Raw genomic sequence first — 11,466 nt, 5'->3', positions numbered from 1 at the left:
AAGGTGCCACAAGTACTCCTTTTCTTTTTGCGAATACAGACTAACACGGCTGCTACTCTGAAACCTATACATTAAATGTGGTACCTTGTAACGTGGGATAAGCAGCAACCCGTTCATACCTGCTCAGTCATTTGGGAACAAACGGGAGGCACAGGCAGAGCTGGGATGCTGTAGTAATGATGCTACGCACCTACTGGTAAAGCCTGGAGGAGGTTTATAGTCCAGCACCCTTGGTAAAAATAATGCATTAGGAATTGAGAAGGTCAGAACCAGACTCATGCTTCATATGTGCCGTAATTTCCTACAGCATCCTGCCACATAATTTGTGTGATCTCTGTTCCAAACCTATTTATTTGTAATGGTTCTAGAAAAATATTATTGGGTGAAACTGATATTTTGAAATAATGGTCCTTCCTTTACATTCAGGAGGCCCCAACTTTTACGATAAGACCAAGCCTCGTCCAAATGATAGTGCCATCATAATAAGCACAGACAATATATTAAAGTTAGGATTCTGTCAGTATTTTAATGACAACCTTTTTGTAGGGAGGAAGTAGGGGAAAAATAAAATTAGCTCATGTATGAATTAAAACAATCCTTCCTAAAATCCACTGTTTGAAAAATAGTATGTATAGCTATTTTTTATTAATAAAAATACCAACTTTACGAAATTTGCTAAACGCTGTATAAGTACTGAGCTCATAGATTCAGAATTTATTAAGATGCTTACCCTAGGGCTTGTGGATTTTTATGTCATCTTCTCATCTTTGTGGGGAAACGTCTCCTCTCTCTCTCTTCCCCAGTATTCCAGTTCCTCAAAATAGCCATAACAAATCCCCATAAATCATAAACACAGAAGAGTCTTGAGGACCGGCCAGGATGAACAACAGTACAGATGATATTTATCCTGTTCCTCTCTGTCTGATACAGGGTTGATCTCAGAACTTGAGAACAATTATGGTCCTCTTGGCAGTCTTCATTGAGTTATTTAAGTCTTATCCTATTCACTAATATCCAAACAATAAATACTTAACTATAATCCACAGCAGTGTTTTATTACAGTCTCCTAATCCAAAATCATTCCTTTTGTGTTGTCAGCATTTCTGTATTTATTTTAACCTCTCTAATTTAGATTTATTGGACAAAACTCATCCTAGTGAAATCTGTGGAGTTACAGCAGGGGTGAATTTGACCTCATCGCGCTACCATTCCCGTTTTTCATTTTTGTGTAGGGGCTTTTGAGGGGCAGCCCATGTATTTGACAGCTCTTGCAAATTAGCAGAGGGGGCTGAACCTCACTGAGTGTTGTGCCTGACGGGGTGGCGGCAGTGTTAGTAGCTGCCCACTCTTCTTGTAAAGGTCATTAAACAACCTCCTCAAAAATGCTAACAGTCCTTTTGCCATCTGTGAGGCCCCACTGGCTGAAGTATTTTGTCATGCCTCTTTTCCCATCAGCCTTCCCAAGCTAGGGGCTGGGCTCCAGGATTCCAGCTGCCAAACTTCAAGTGAACCTGCTGCTCCCAACATTCTGTGCTCCTGATTGGGGCTTACCTCTGCCAGTCCAGTATAGTCATGGAGCAGGACACTCACAAATCCCCATTCACAGCCCACTCTTCTTTCAAGCTTCTCTTCTCTAATGCAGTGGTATAACCAGTCACAATTTTGGTACTACTGTCAGCCTGTGGGGCAGGAAAGCTGTCGTTACTGTGCAATGAGACTGAGGCAGACCTGCCTCATGGAAAAGGAAAGTATTAAAAGCCACATACAAACCTGCCTGGTAGCTGAAGGGAACATTCACATCACACCCACATATAGTCTGACCTGATCACTTTTAAGGTGGGAAAGGAACACCCAGACCTTCCTAATTACTCTCTTGGGTTGGTAGGAAACACTTACGCACACATAAAGACCTGCCAGCTCACTCTGCTAGAAAAGAAGGAAACAACAATACACAGTCCTGCCTGTTCGCTCTCATGATGGGGGAGAGGAAACTATCACACCCACAGCTGCATACAGGCCTGTCATAGTGGAGAGTGAGCTCATAATAATAACTTGAATTTATTACAGCAATTTTCATCCTAAGTGAGCTGTAAACTATCATTTGTAAATTATTCAGAATTGGGGGGTTTGGTGTAAAGTCTTTGTTTTTAATAGCACAAGCTTGCAAAACTCAAGACTTTAATGGAGAAGTAAAAGATACATTTTAATCCCAGAGACCCAATTGACTCTCATATAAACATTCATTTAATTCTGGTGAACAGGACTAGTTAAACACATATTTAAACATTTAAAACATTGCTATTCAACTAATTAAATAAGCATTTGTAGCATGAATAGACTAGAATATTCTTACAGAAAATGGTCTCCTGCTGCAACATATATGTAGCACTACAGCAAAGAGATTTATTTTTAAAGCAAGAAAACATCAGTAATATAACAGTGTATGTTATGACTTTATTTCTTCTATACTAGGTGACTGATATAGGTGTAAACAGTTTACTGATGGATGTTGGTTCAGTAGAGTGACAGTTGCTCAGTGCACGAACATTCATCTGCTGTATTCTGGCTGGCTTAGAAACCTATCAGGTGCTTCAGCCAATAAGATGCCAACTTACTCATAAAGCCTTTAAAAACCACTGTATTTGTATGATTAAACTGGTCTTTGGCTAAATCTAATAAGCTCAGCTATCCAGTAATGTGACTGATCATCACAGGTTCCATTTGGTATACTTCAGTAATTGACTGTAGCAATTTAAATGTAGAGGTCATTAGAACATCTTCTAGTTTATAAATGTACATCCATATTTTTCTCTGGTGAAAGCTCTGAATCATTCTATGGCTTATGGTAAAGGTCCTTCAGAGAGGGAAAACTTATGGGATGTAACAACACACAGGACATGCAAAGAGTGGTCCTGGATAAACAGGGATGGTAGAGCTTTGTTTGTACCTTATGACATCTGAGAGCGTGGGAAGGATTTGGATTCAGATAGTAAAGGACTCTTTAAAAAAAACAACCCGATTTCCCCCCCCCCGCCCCCTCCCAACACTTGGATTGAATTATACAGTACAAGATAAATTTTACAGCTGAACTGTAGTTCTTTTCATCCCTATACCAACCAACCAACTGACCAAAAATACCCTTTAATGAAAACAGTGACCATCTTAACATTGGTCCACATATTGTAACTACAATAATAATTATTTGTTTGTGCTGGTCCTATTCTGTGTTTTTCTTGGTTTTGTTTTTAAATTGGAGGCCTTCTGAATTTAAATGTAGTTTCATCATTGGAATAACAGAGACTTGGTGGGATAACTCACATGACTGTAGTACTATCATGGATGGATATAAACTGTTCAGGAAGGACAGGCAGAAAAGGTGGGGGAGTTGCATTGTATGGAAGAGAGCAGTATGACTGCTCAGAGCTCCAGTATGAAACTGCAGAAAAACCTGAGAGTCTCTGGATTAAGTTTAGAAGTGTGAGCAACAAGGGTGATGTCGTGGTGGGAATCTGCCATAGACCACTGGACCAGGGGGATGAGGTGGACGAGGCTTTCTTCCGGCAACTAACGGAAGTTACTAGATCGCAGGCCCTGGTTCTCATGGGAGACTTCAGTCATCCTGATATCTGCTGGGAGAGCAATACAGTGGTGCACAGACAATCCAGGAAGTTTTTGGAAAGTGTAGGGGACAATTTCCTGCTGCAAGTGCTTGAGGAACCAACTAGTGGCAGAGCTCTTCTTGACCTGCTGCTCACAAACTGGGAGGAATTAGTAGGGGAAGCAAAAGTGGTTGGGAACCTGGGAGGCAGTGACCATGAGATGGTTGAGTTCAGGATCCTGACACAAGGAAGAAAGGAGAGCAGCAGAATACGGACCCTGGACTTCAGAAAAGCAGACTTTGACTCCCTCAGGGAACTAATGAGCAGAATCCCCTGGGAGAATAACATGAGGCGGAAAGAAGTCCAGGAGAGCTGGCTGTATTTTAAAGAATCCTTATTGAGGTTACAAGGACAAACCATCCCAATGTGTAGAAAGAATAGTAAATATGGCAGGTGACCAGCTTGGCTTAACAGTGAAATCCTTGCTGATCTTAAACACAAAAAAGAAGCTTACAAGAAGTGGAAGATTGGACAAATGACCAGGGAAGAGTGTAAAAATATTGCTCAGGCATGCAGGAGTGAAATCAGGAAGGCCAAATCACTTTTGGAGTTGCAGCTAGCAAGAGATGTTAAGAGTAACAAGAAGGGTTTCTAGGGGCTAGGGACCGAATGGCTAGGCAGCAGTTCAGCAGAAAAGGACCTAGGGGTTACAGTGGACGAGAAGCTGGATATGAGTCAACAGTGTGCCCTTGTTGCCAAGAAGACCAATGGCATTTTGGGATGTATAAGTAGGGGCATTGCCAGCAGATCGAGGGACGTGATCGTTCCCCTCTATTCCACATTGGTGAGGCCTCATCTGGGGCACTGTGTCCAGTTTTGGGCCCCACACTACAAGAAGGATGTGGAAAAATTGGAAAACGTCCAGCGGAGGGCAACAAACATGATTAGGGGACTGGAACACATGACTAATGAGAGGCTGAGGGAACTGGGATTGTTTAGGCTGCGGAAGAGAAGAATGAGGGGGGATTTGATAGCTGCTTTCAACTACCTGAAAGGGGGCTCCCAAAGAGGATGGAGCTAGACTGTTCTCAGTGGCAGCAGATGACAGAACGAGGAGTAATGGTCTCAAGTTGCAGTGGGGGAGGTTTAGATTGGATATTAGAAAAAACTTTTTCACTAGGAGAGTGGGTGAAGCACTGGAATGCGCTACCTAGGGAGGTGGTGGAATCTCCTTCCTTTGAAGTTTTTAAGGTCAGGCTTGACAAAGCCCTGGCTGGGATGATTTAGTTGGGGATTGGTCCTGCTTTGAGCAGCGGGTTGGACTAGATAACCTCCTGAGGTCCCTTCCAACCCTGATATTCTATGGTTCTATGAAAAGAGTAACAATTCAACCAAAAATAAACTTCCAAGAATTATTAATAAATAAGTAGTCTTGAAAAAGAGATCACATGCCATCAGTGAATATTCTGTTCCCTCCTTATAAGCAATTGAGTAGTGCCTTCCTCTGCAAGTAGCCACACTGAAATAAATGGAACTGCTCAAACAGTGAGCTACTACTCAGCATGGGAGAGCGTAACTGAATCTGGACCCATCTGTGCAAACAGCAGGAGACAGAACACAATTCTCTGTTTTTAACTGCTATGATGAGAGGGAAACTATGGAGGAAAATGCAAAGGAAGGTAAATTCTGAAATTTGATCTACTTTTTTGACTTACCTATTTTGGGAAGGCTTTATCATTTTTTAAATGGCCAGAAAGCCAAGGAAAGAAGAGTTTTCTTATATTTGTAATGTTATTTGGTGGTACCTGAACTCTTTTTTAGGGCAGGATTTGTGATGACTTCCAGCTTGCTAGAAGGAAGCAATCCTAGGGCCATTACATTGATTCCAAGAGCCAGGTGGGATAAACCTGAGCTTTGCAATGTAAATCTCTCTAGGTATGACTATTGATCTCCTAAACACTGCTGAGAGGGTTGCATTACTGTTTGATAAACCACTTCAGAAGAGAGATTTTTTGAGATGAGTCCTTATTACAATGTGTCGGAAGTCATGTAGTTACATTTCTGTGTATTGGGCTGACTACTACAGCAGGACTTCAGTGGGGCAAAATTGGCATCCTGTAAGCAGAGGTTGGCCACAGCTTGCTTCCTTTCCCGGGAGGCAACTTCTTCAGTTTCCTCCACCACTCATTCACATTTATGGTGTTTATTCCTGAGAGAAAGGCTGCAAATGGCATACACACCATTCTATTCATGACATATTTTCATTACCTTTCCTCCATCTCATGGGGCCCACCGAAGGGCATGGAACATGAGCATGCAGGGACATGTACAAAATTATCCCATGTGCTCACTCTGACATGCGTGTGAAGGAAAGCATGCTCATCATGACCACGCACTGAGGTAAGAAAATCATTCCCCCGTGCACTTGCGCTGCCACGCCTGATGGGAAGCATGCTCACAAGCACCCGCTGACATGACTATCAAGGCCCTCCAAGAGCTTTCCCTGACACCTATGAGGGAACTGCATGCGCTGACACACGTGCTAGAACACATGCTTAGAAACATCCACAGGCGTGTGAATGAAATCATTCCCCATGCGCTCACACTGACACATGTGCGGTGCGATGCACTCACGCGGACACCTGTGAATGGGAGCTTCTCCCGCGTGCTTGACTGACACGCACGCTCAGGAGCGAGCACTGGCACGTGTGACCAGACGTACATCTACCCCTGACCCTGCCAACAGCCGCGGCCAGCCGGAGCCGCCTGACGCACGCGCACGCGCCCACTAACCGCTCCCCAGGCGCCGGCGGAGGGCTGGCTCCGGCTCCGAGCGGCCGCCTCCGGCAGGCCAGGGAGCAGAAAACCGCCCACCCTGCCTTCCCGTCACGCAGTGACGCAGATCTCGCAGCCCTTTCACATTTTAACCTGGCCGTGCGGGAAGTTCCCCTCCGGCGAGTCACTTCTCGGAATGAGACCTTCTCACTCAACTTATACACCTCAGCTCCTTGCGCGACCGAGCCGGTACTAGCTTCCCCCCCTCCCGTCTTGGCAGCCGCGGCAGCCGTTTGTGAGGGCGATAGCAGATCCCGCCCCTTGGGACGGATTTGAGTTCTGATTGGCTTACTCCATTTGATTGGCATTAGGCCTATTGCTCTGTGGCCCTTGATGCTTTCCTTGCCCAGCCCGCACAGGCTTGGGCTTGGGCTTGGGCTCCCTGCGGTAGCCTGGCCCTGGGTTGCAAACTGCCCCTCGCACAGGTCTGTCTGCAGTGCACTGAGATCAGCAGCCCCAGGGGTACTGGCTGTGTAGCCGGGCCTTCGGTCCCCTTGCCCCCTAACCAGCAGCAGGCACTGGGGTGACCGTGTTGGACCCAGGCAGATACCCCCCACTCCCCATGGAGGGTCTCCCATTGCCACAGTGCAGGGGGGTTCTAGCAGTGGAGGTCTCTCCTTCCCCTCACCGCAGGACAAAGACTAGCCTGAGTCATGCACAGCTTGACTGGGGCATGGATGGGGTCAGCAAAAATGCAGGGGGTGGCCTGTGAGCAGATCTTGTCTGAACCTGGGTGGGGATAGAGCCCCTACAGGGTGGCTTCTCCTAGACCCACCAGCAGAGTGAGGAATGAAGGATGATAGGAGACTGCCACCAAAGACTTCTTCCTCTCACTGCACAGAAGCAGGCAGAGGAGATTGGACTGGTATATGAGTTGCAGAGTTTGTCTGGATCATACAGGCCTTCACGAATATGGGGAGCTCTATCTCTCTGGTCCATTGCCTGAAAAGGAGGAGAAGGAAGTGGTGAACAGGGCTGGAGTTTGTGGGCCTGGTGCCAAACATTTATGGGCCTCCATGTAGTCATTATGGGCCCCTCCGAATGTGGGCCCAGCACAACAGCGTTATTGACGCCATTGTAAACCTAGTACTCATTGTGACTATGTCTACACTGCTGCCAGATCAACACTCCAGTGATCAATGCACCGGAGGTCGATTTAGCGGGTTTAATGAAGACCCACCAGATTGACTGCAGATCGCTCTCTGGTCGACCCCGATACTCCACCCTGAATGAGAAGAGTAAAGTAAGTTGAAGGGAGACACCGCAGTAAGTCAACCTAAGCTACATCGACTCCAGCGGCACTATTCACATAGCTGGAGTTCCGTAACTTAGGTTGACTTACCGTGGTAGTGTAGACATAGGCTGTATCCTAGTATGTCATATGTGGACATTGAGTGATGCCTAAAAACTAAGCCTAACAAGCTGTATACTTACAATACTGAAAGCTTCTCCTTGTGTTCTCAGTAAAAGTAAGTCAGTCACTAGCTGTTTCATTCTATTTTGCCTTAACAAACAGATCTGATCCAGCTTCCTTCAGACACTTTGTTTTTATCTTTCTCTGCAGCAAAGGGAAACGGTGTCTTTCCAGGCCCCTCTGTGATGTTGATATCAGGCCTGTACCAAGAAAACATTAGAAGTTCCAGCCTGACCCCTGAAGGCAAAATGATGTGATGGACTCATCTATAGCTTTGATATGGACTGAGGCTCCATGTTACAGCAGCAGGTGCTCTGATACCCCAGAACCACTTTCTTCTCTTGGGAACTATTATCTCATGTACCTCCTTCTAACAGCAGCTGCAGAATCTGGAAAACAGTGTGAGGAGAGATAATGAACAAATTTACCAGGTGTTTCCCTTACATACAAATAAGCAGCTTCTACAGAAATACTTCATTTGCTGTGGGTAGCAAGCAAAACTTTCAGTACTTAATCCATTTGTGAAGTAGTATTAATAGACCTAGCTGATCAATACTGAAAGAGTAAGTAGTCAGTTCAGCAGTCACAGGACTAGCTATATCTCAGGCCCTGTGTACATATAAAAGTTGCATCAGTTTAAATAAACAGGCAAGGAATAGGTGTAAGATAAATTGATATAAGGTACTCTTGTCTTAAACTGATTGAAGAATGTTCATACAAGAGGGCTTTACTGAGGTAACTAAATTAGCATGGAGTAGATGCTCTCAAATGAGGTGGCTGCTGCTCCTGGCTCATTTTGTGTAGACATGGCCTCAGCCTTGCAAAATTTTACTCATCTACTAGTCCAGGGTAGTATTTTTTGTATTACATTTTATTAAACAGAATTGTTGATAGTACCAGCTATTTTCTTAAGTATTAAAAGAGAGGGTTACAGACATACAAGATAAGAGAATGCTGCAGAGTGGAAGCAGTATAAGTCAGGAGTCAAAGTACATGTTGATTCAGGGAGTAAATCATTGTTAAGTTTTTCATTGCAAGAATGATAATGATGGTGGGAGACTAGATTTTGTGCCCGGGCTGGCCAATTTTCATGAAGATTTTTCAAGTCTGGTCTATTTTAGAAATGCTGAAAAAAATGAAGAGATGTATTTTATTAATTTCTTGTTTCATTCTCTGAAGAAGGTGAAAGAATCAGTCTGGAGGAAAGGAAAGGAAAGGCGCTCTTTACTTTTCATTACAAATACTCAACAAGAAATTCACCTACACACATCTGCCAACATTTGAGGGGGAAACCTGGCCCCATTGGAATCAATGGCAAAATTCCCATTGCCTTCAATAGGGCCAGGATTTCACCTTTTGTACTGATCAATAGGGGTATCTGGGAATAATAAATGCTACAACTACATGGTAATGTGCTATATAAATAATAATGTTAAGTATTTGCTGAGGGCATCAGCTAATTAATTAGGAACACACTTTAATCCCAATTGAAATATCTGGCAGGGACAAAATGAGAAAATGTTGCGCTAATAATTGGGGCTGTTGATCCTACTTAGGATGCAGTGTTGTTGTAACTAGAGACAGTTGGCACACTTGCAGTATACTTAGTGGTAACATGAAATAAATGTGATATTGTAACCATTATCCACAAATTAATGAAGTATAAACACTATCATCATAATTGAAAAATAGTTATGTGTATGTATACGAAAGCCGTGTCTATTTTCTGAAAAAGAACACTGTACTCCTGAACTTTGCGTTGTAAATGGTTGCATGCCATCTAGTGGGATGATCTGGATTTGCACAATAATCCTAACAAATGTCATTGATTAGTGATTGACATGTAGCGAAATCAAGATGTTGAGAACAAATTAGAGTGAGGAAAAAAGAAAGGAGTACTTGTGGCACCTTAGAGACTAACAAATTTATTTGAGCATAAGCTTTCATGAGCTACAGCTCACTTCATCGGATGTATTCAATGGCAAAGAGTGAGAAAAGTGACAGCCAGGATGCCTTCGTTTGCATATGTGACCATGTGATAACTTCTAAACATGCAGGAGAAGTTGTCAGTACACTCTCATGCAGTACCATTTCTTTATACAAACACTGTGCTCATTGCCAATTTATTTTCTTATTAACTATTCATTTTTATATGAGTCTATTTTTAATTATCAATATGTAACAATTGTTTTGGAATATCATTTTCAAGACTACAAATGAAAGATGTTATGTTGCTTTTCATCCAGCAGGAGGCAGCATTTTACTATAAAAATTATCAAGATATTTTTACCACTAACAAGTTTTTAAAAAGAAAAAAACATGCAAAAAAGAAACATGCAAAAAACTAAAACAAAAATCAGTTAGGATACTTATGCATAATTTGTTACTCTCTACAGTAATATTGATAGATAAAAGCTTGTGATATACTGTAGTTACAGATAAATCACTATAACTTAATCAACACATATAGGTATGGATGATGTTCTAAGCCAGTCTGCATCAACTAACTTCAGAAAAATTGATAACTAACCAGAAAAATCTTTAAATATAGAAGGATTCTGCATTTTCCTTGCATATAATTAGGTGCAAAATTTCAGTATATTGTAAAAATGGAAAAATTTACAAGGTTAATTTAAATTCTGTGACCCTCTTGGAGATGTCTCTCTCCGGGGGTCCAGACCCACATGTTGAGGAATCCTATTCTAAGGAGGCATCCCAAGGTGATGACACTGCAATGCAAAAATCAACACATCACTATGATACAAACAAATGACACAAATACATTATCACTAAAATTATACGACTTGTCCCCATGAAATCAGAAACCATGAACAACTCAATTACATGCAGGTTCAAACATGCAAGTGTAGCTGGCTGAGTTATAAGTGAAACTTTGTGACCCATGACACTTTACTGAAACGGAGCAAACATATGTGCAGTCTCTAGATACTTAAACATTTTTCAAAACTGTGTTTCAGGATTTTGCTTTGGTTTTATAGTGAAACTTATGACAACTGTTGATATGGGTCAGACAAACCCTCCTAAGCCCATATGCAAAGAGCATAACAAAACGCACTAGATTTGTTCTGAATTTTGCTTTCACCATATTGGGTTTTAGTGGCAAACTCAAATGATGTTAAATCGCATGAAAAGAAGCAAAACAAAACCTTTGCTGAAATCCATCTGAACCCAAAATAGCATGGTTTGGACAGTTCTAATTGCAGTTTGACATCCCAACATTGAGACTGCTGATATTTGATTTTGGCTTGGAGACTGCTAACTACTTCAGAGAGGTTCCAATTCTGTCACTGCCAAATGGTTTTGTCACTGAGCAGAACCAGTTTATTTGCAGGGCCTCTCCTACTGTCATACAACTCATAGTGAATACAGAAAACTACTAATCTAGGCTTAAAGAATTGCTAGAAGTGTGACTGACGCTTTCTCACTCACCAGAGCTGCTCCCTTAGTAGATATGGCTCTGAATACACAAACTTCAGTAACAAAAATAGTGGGTTTTTTTAAACTACGTTTCATCCCTATTAGCACAGCAAAAGTGACATAGCTCTGAGAAGAAGGTGGAGTCAATTCTGGCTCATGCACTGTCCACAGAATTATTAA

The 11,466-nt window shown here is 42.6% G+C and overlaps 1 protein-coding gene across 1 annotated transcript in view; it reads right to left on the bottom strand.

Moving 5' to 3' along the window:
* Positions 1-3,041: 3,041 nt before the first annotated feature.
* VEPH1 (ventricular zone expressed PH domain containing 1) overlaps positions 3,042-11,466 on the bottom strand; it is a 183,927-nt gene continuing 175,502 nt past the window's right edge. The window contains exons 14-15 of the transcript XR_012160752.2: positions 7,869-8,237; positions 3,042-7,376 (exon numbers count right to left, since the gene is read on the bottom strand). The gene's annotated coding sequence lies outside the window, so the exon portion shown is untranslated. The remainder of the gene's footprint in view (positions 7,377-7,868; positions 8,238-11,466) is intronic.

This window comes from Lepidochelys kempii, chromosome 9 (genome assembly GCF_965140285.1).
Source record: "Lepidochelys kempii isolate rLepKem1 chromosome 9, rLepKem1.hap1, whole genome shotgun sequence".
Lineage (NCBI taxonomy): Eukaryota > Metazoa > Chordata > Testudines > Cheloniidae > Lepidochelys > Lepidochelys kempii.
The sequence above is the reverse complement of the archived record's forward strand: the minus strand, read 5'-3'. Positions and strand labels throughout refer to the sequence as shown.